Source organism: Triticum aestivum, chromosome 7A, assembly GCF_018294505.1.
Source record: "Triticum aestivum cultivar Chinese Spring chromosome 7A, IWGSC CS RefSeq v2.1, whole genome shotgun sequence".
NCBI classification, from domain to species: Eukaryota; Viridiplantae; Streptophyta; class Magnoliopsida; order Poales; family Poaceae; genus Triticum; species Triticum aestivum.
This window is the reverse complement of record NC_057812.1, coordinates 704,201,431-704,208,301: the sequence shown is the minus strand read 5'-3', so window position 1 is coordinate 704,208,301 and position 6,871 is coordinate 704,201,431. Positions and strand designations below refer to the sequence as shown.

Here is a 6,871-nt window from a genome sequence, read left to right as displayed (position 1 = left end):
ACGGATGCTAGTCTCGCTCTAAGCGAGATATAGCATTCATGACAACCAACACGGTTGCAGTGCTTCAGTTGGCGTGGACCGAGCACTTTCCCCAAATTACCCATTTTTGCACAATCCTCAAAAAAAAAACAATTTTTGCGCACTCAAAAACCGTCGCCTCGCGAATCAGCAAATCCTTGTCGTGCGGTTGTTCTCGCGAATCCTCGCGAATTAGGACGTCGAGTTGAGGGCGCTGTACCATCTGGCGCTGATCAAGCAGGCCACACGAACGTCGCCAGCAAACTTCATATGGCCAAAATCTACGGGGCCTCTGGTGTTCAGCAACCCCAGTAGTAATGCCTTATCCTGCTTGGACCATTCCATGTTCGTGAGGAGGAGCCTGATTGAAGTGTCATCCTACTTGTACATCCCCGACGACATCCATCTCATTAAGTGTGACATCACTGTTATCAAGTTGAAGGAAGCACAGATGCGGAAGATCGGCATGAGCTTTAATATCCAGGTGCCGCCTTCAGACTTGTTGCACAATCTTAGGAGTTTGATGGATGCGTGGGAGGAATTGGATGTGTCTTTCAAGTTCAAAGATGAGTTTTTCACTGCCCATAAGACCGTCCTCGCAATGCGGTCGCTGGTATTCAAGGAGGAGCTCTACGGGCCGATGAGGGATAAGTGCGGGCAGGGCCAGAGCATATCCATTGAAGACATAGAGCCGGCTGTTTTCAAAGCGCTGCTCCACTTCATCTACACGGATGAGATCCTCCCATGGAAACCTCCATGACGATGATGAAGAAGAAATGGTCAGGCATTTGCTCGTGGCTGCAGATAGGTATGTCAAGGGAAGGATGAAGTTGATGTGTGAGAGAAAAATTTCCGAGTTTCTTGATGCCAAGACTGCGGCGGCCACGTTAGCTCTTGCGGACCAGCATCATTGCAGCAAGCTCAAAGAGGCTTGCTTTGGATTTATCAACTCTTTGGATAGAATAGATGATGTGATGAATAGTGTAGGGTATGAGCAACTGAAAAGAACATGCCCTACTATCTTTATTGATATATGGGAGAAAGCTGCGAAGGCTCGCAAAATATAGTATAATCGCTGCGGGTTAGCTTTCATATACTTAATTCAGTATCCCTTATATTGCAGCAGAGCGTGCCAAATAAAGCGTCTTTCTTGTCTCAAAGGAATGCTGGAAACTTTTGAGTTTAAAGTTTAAACTGAATCTGCTATATGCACTGAAGTTCCTGGAGACTGTCAAAGGATTGGTTGATCATGGGAATCATTGTTGTTGTGCCTTTGCTTTGATTTCTTCTGGTTGTTTTGTTCTCCCGGGAATCTTTATGTGCTGCAACATCCGTTTTTTTCCTTGTCTCCCAGGTCTGCCGCCGTGTGCACAGTAATTTGTTCAGCTTCAGCACACTTACAATTAATGTTGCGACCATAACAATGTGAGATTAGTTTCTCTTTTTCTTAAGTTATGAGAGATCTTTTGGACAAGGGCAAGTTTCAACTTATATGTTTTCGGCCATGCCTGATCACTAGCATTCTCTAAGATGTTTTGCTCTTTTGGCCAGCAGTTTTACTGTACACTTTTCCTATTATGCCTTCTCAAAGCAGTGGTTAGCTAAGCTACCAAGGCCATATCGATGTGAGATGTGATGAAACACTAGAAAAATGCATTCTTATAGAAACTTATTCAGAAAAATAATCAATCAGTGCCGAATTTATAATTTTATACTATTAATTCCAATTAAGTCTGTTACAGGACCTATATCTTGTTCACATCATCATTCCGATGTAAATGTTTACTTTAATTATAGTTTATTTCAGATGTTTCTTTTGTTTATTTGGAGGCATTTCATTTTATAAAAAAAAAAGACCTTTTGGAAGATTCCATAAAACTGTTCTTCTTTGCTTTTGCTTACCATGTCATGTTTCTATTATACAATTCCATGTTTTTGTTGCCCTCTTGCGAAAGGATAGTGTTTCACTTGATAAGCTGTTGAATAGCTATCACTGAGTTTGTTGACCTCTTGTGATCCTGTCTGAGGCCTATCTTCAGGCTTCAGTGATGACACCCCATCTGAACCAACACTGAACCTGCATGCTGTCGTAGCAGGATGCTTAGTGTTCAACTGTTTAATGGCGGCAAGCCAACTGTTGTTTAACATATACTCCTCCGTTCCTAAATATTTGTCTTTTTAGAGATTTCAAATGGACTACCACATACGGATGTATATAGACATATTTTAGAATGTAGATTTGCTCATTTTGCTCTGTATGTAGTCACTTGTTGAAATCTCTAGAAAGACAAATATTTAGGAACGGAGAGAGTATATGCTATTTTGGGTCCATTTCCCGTTCCTGCAAAGGGCCCTCCACTTTTGTGCACGGTTCTTGGGTTTTAACCTTGAGATTTTAATTACCACCTGAGATCACATTGTCATGATGTATGTAATCTATACAAAAAAAATTCTTTCAAAAAGATGTATAATGTATTACAACTGTTACGGTGATTGTCGATTTTAGGGGCCGTCCATGCTCTATAATCTGACGGTGATAAAGTTAGAGTTACAAGGAGTTACGAGAGTGAAATTACATGAAATTACAAAGTAATGGTGGGACCGGTACCAAAATTAGGTGGGATACTCTTTTTATGTTTTATAAAAGGGTGTATCCGTTATTTTTACCACCGTCAGGGCCTTCCGCGTGAGGCCCCTCCTCAGATGTTAACACGTACGTCATTCCTGATCCAAATCTCAAAGTACCTCCTAATGTTCATAATGTATACAGGTGGAACTTCATGTATGACATGTTAATTTGCTCCAATGTTGCCAAATGCTGCCTTTTCATCAAGTTGTTTGTAACGCTCTTATATTAGTTAATGGAGGGAGTACAGAAGAAGCCAGCGGTAAAACTCACAACTAAACAAAACAAAATAAAGTTTCTCAGCTCAGGTAATGAGACCGGCACCTCTTCTTCCCTGTCAGCACGCACGGTCAGAGATCCCGATTTTCGCTTCCTCCCCTATGCACGGTTAATAAATTTATCGGGTTAGCCGTCAGGTACCACCACCGGAGATGGTCTGGGTACCGGAGCCTTCAGGGAGCCACTGTTAGTCCGTCGGCGCATGTCCTGGGCTGGAATGTTGAGGTCGGGGAACACGAATCCGCCAGAATGCTCACCAACTTACTGTGCATTCATTTGATGCCGCTCCTCCTCTTGAGACCGGATCCTCTTCCGCTTGCTCTAGGAGGAAGAATGCTCCAGCCTTGTCTGTAAAATTTGTCACAAGGGACCCCGGATCGACAGCGGCAGAGTGGACTCTTTCTTTCTTTTTAGTGAACAGCAAAAATCTGTTGTGGGTTATTTTACTTTATTTTTTGATATAGCTTACCACTCATGCCAAGTGATGTGGATATTTTATTGATTTTTTTAATAAAGTTTGTACTCCAAAAGAGAGATGGCTTTCTTTTTTATTTTTGTGAGGGAAGAGAGACGGCTTTCAAAATAAAAGGAATTTTTTTTTGAAACTCAAATAAAAGGAAAACTAACAAAACAGAACAGAGCTATTGGACTCTGAAGTCTAGAGGCTAGAGGGGAATTGCGAATTTTGGTCCTTCCTACGGCTCTCATTAACTGGGGAAAGCAGAGGCACGGCGAGCTACCACTATGATCAAACGCTGTCATGTGTCATGTATACCAATCAGTGGTTATATTAGCAGGGCCAGCATGTTCGCCGTCACAGCACTGGCAACACCCTGATCGTAGGATGCAATGCCAGACATGACACGGGCAAAGCAAACCACCAGGGACCATTTCAGTCGGTTGGTTTGGTTGGCCTAAACATATTGCCACCGGGGTGCAACTTATTCAGCTACGCGTGTGGTAACACTGTACGCGCCACACACGCCGGTGACGGGTGTGCTCCATGATGTTGTTTAGAAAAATCCATCGAAGGCTGTGTGAGAAACGGGGGCTTGAAGGAGAGACGGGAGTTTTTACCGACACATGCTTCATTTGGGGGGCAAGATGAAAATGTCACAGGAGGTCATATGTAAACAACTTTTTTTTACGTGAACAGCAGGAGCTCTGCTTTGGCATTACAGGAGAATAAAAGTGTTACAAACACATTTGAGGGGCCCGGGGAAAAAAACCTAGCCAATCCCCATTCACACATACATTACTCGATCAGATGAGACTAAGAATACTTCGGCTACGTTCCCACAACGTTAGTCACTTTGGTGGCCTGGAACGTCGTCACCTCATCCCCGATCAGGTCGGCTAATGCGATGGCCGTTAATTCTTTTTGCTAAAGTCTTGCGATTCCTTTCCTTCCAAATATTCCAGGCGATGTAAGCCGCCAAAGGTGATCTCCTTGGTCTTGTTCCCGGTCCCATGGCCGGAGCACAGCCTCGACTACCACTCCTCAATGGATGGCGCTGAGAAAGCCTCCACGCTCATCCAGGTGTTTGGCCCCCGTAGATGATCCAGAACCTTCTTCGTAAAGCAGCACCGCATTGTGATGTGTTCCGCGGTTTTCCGGCTCCTGGTCGCAGAGTTAGCAAACGTTGTTGTGCGAGCACCTCCGGGCTTGTAATCGGTCCTATGTCCATTTTATGTTCCGTCGCAACAACCGTATGTAGAACTTGATCCTCCCCTCCATCTTTTCCTTCCACAATCATGCCCTCCCCGACCTTTCAATCCTAGCCGCAAACTGGGCATCATAGGCAGAGGCGGAATATACACCGCCTGCAGTTAAAGTCCATTGTACCCGATCTATGTCCTCTGTTAAGGCCACTCCCTTGATCTTCTCCCATGGCCAAATGAACTACCTCTTCACCTCGTTGATTATTATATGAAGTCCCTGCATCCATCATCCATTGTGCAACGCCCCCTTGACAGTAAGCTTCTTGAATCTGGCTAACTTGAACATTTCTGGTGCCACCAAGGAAGGAGCCTCCCTATTGAGCCATTGGTCCCTCCAGAAACCGGCAACATCACCGCCCCCCAGCTGAATCTTAGTGCAGCTCGAGAAAAAATGTTTGTCTGTCACATGGCAAGGTGTCATTGTGCCCTTCCCTGGCCTGTCCTGTCATTGTGAATCTTAGTGCAGCTTGAGTCGTATAGAAGATACGATCAACATGAAGATGTTCACCGATGTTGACTAGTCTGTCTCACGTGATGATCGGACATGGCCTAGTTGACTCGGATTATGTAATCACTTAGATGACTAGAGGGATGTCTATCTGAGTGGGAGTTCATAAGATGAACTTAATTATCCTGAACATAGTCAAAAGGTCTTCGCAAATTATGTCGTAGCTCGCGCTTCAGTTCTACTGTTTAGTTATGTTCCTAGAGAAAATTTAGTTGAAAGTTGATAGTAGCAATTATGCGGACTAGGTCCGTAAACTGAGGATTGTCCTTATTGCTTCATAGAAGGCTTATGTCCTTAATGCACCGCTCGGTGTGCTGAACCTCGAACATCGTCTGTAGATGTTGGGAACATCTGACATACAAATTTTGATAACTACGTGATAGTTCAGTTAAACGGTTTAGAGTTGAGGCACCGAAGACGTTTTGAAACGTCGCGAAACATATGAGATGTTTCGAGGGCTGAAATTGGGATTTCAGGCTCGTGCCCACGTCAAGAGCTATAAGACCTCCGACGATTTTCTTAGCCTGCAAACTAAGGGAGAAAATCTCAATTTGTTGAATTTGTGCTCAGATTGTCTGAGTACAACAATCGCTTGAATCGAGTGGGAGTTGATCTTCCAGATGAAATAGTGATGGTTCTCCGAAGTCATTACCACCAAGCTGCTTGAGCTTCGTGATGAACTATAATATATCAGGGACATATATGATGATCCTTGAGATATTCATGATGTTTGACACCACAAAAGTAGAGATCAAGAAGGAGCATCAATTGTTGATGGTTGGTGAAACCACTAGTTTCAAGAAGGGCAAGGGCAAGAAGGGATACTTCATGAAACGGCAATTCAGCTGCTGCTCTAGTGAAGAAACCCAAGGTTGAACCCAAACCCGAGACTAAGTGCTTCTGTAATAAGAGGAACAACCACTGGAGCAGAATTACCCTAGATACTTGGTAGATGAGAAGGCTGGCAAAGTCGATAGAAGTATATTGGATATACATTGTGTTAATGTGTACTTTACTAGTACTCCTAGTAGCACCATGGTATTAGATACCCGTTCGGTTGCTAAATGTTAGTAACTCGAAATAAAAGCTACGGAATAAACGGAGACTAGCTAAAGGTGAGATGACGATATGTGTTGGAAGTATTTCCAAGGTTGATCAAATATCGTACGCTCCCTCTACCATCGAGATTGGTGTTTGCGTTGAGCATAGACATGATTGGATTATGTCTATCGCAATATGGTTATTCATTTAAAGAGAATAATGGCTACTCTGTTTATTTGAATAATACCTTCAATGGTCTTACACCTGAAATGAATGGTTTATTGAATCTCAATCATAGTGATACACATGTTCATGCCAAAAGATATAAGATAGTAATGATAGTACCACCTACTTGTGGCACTGCCACTTAAGTCATATCGGTATAAAACGCATGAAGAAGCTCCATGTTGATGGATCTTTGGACTCACTCATTTTTGAAAGGTTTGAGACATGTGAACCATGTCTATTGGTGTATATGCATGAAGAAACTCCATGCAAATGGACCGTTTGGACTCACTTGATTTTGAATCACTTGAGACATGCAAATCATACCACATGGGCAAGATGACTGAAAGCCTCGTTTTCAGTAAAAGGGAACTAGAAAGCAACTTGTTGGAAGTAATACATTTTGATGTGTGCAATCCGATGAGTGATGAGGCATGTAGTGGATATCGTTA

At 43.2% G+C, this 6,871-nt stretch overlaps 1 pseudogene; it reads left to right on the top strand.

The window, feature by feature from the left end:
* The first annotated feature begins 361 nt into the window (after positions 1 to 361).
* Positions 362 to 1,085, top strand: LOC123153787 (BTB/POZ and MATH domain-containing protein 2-like; annotated as a pseudogene).
* Positions 1,086 to 6,871: the final 5,786 nt, after the last annotated feature.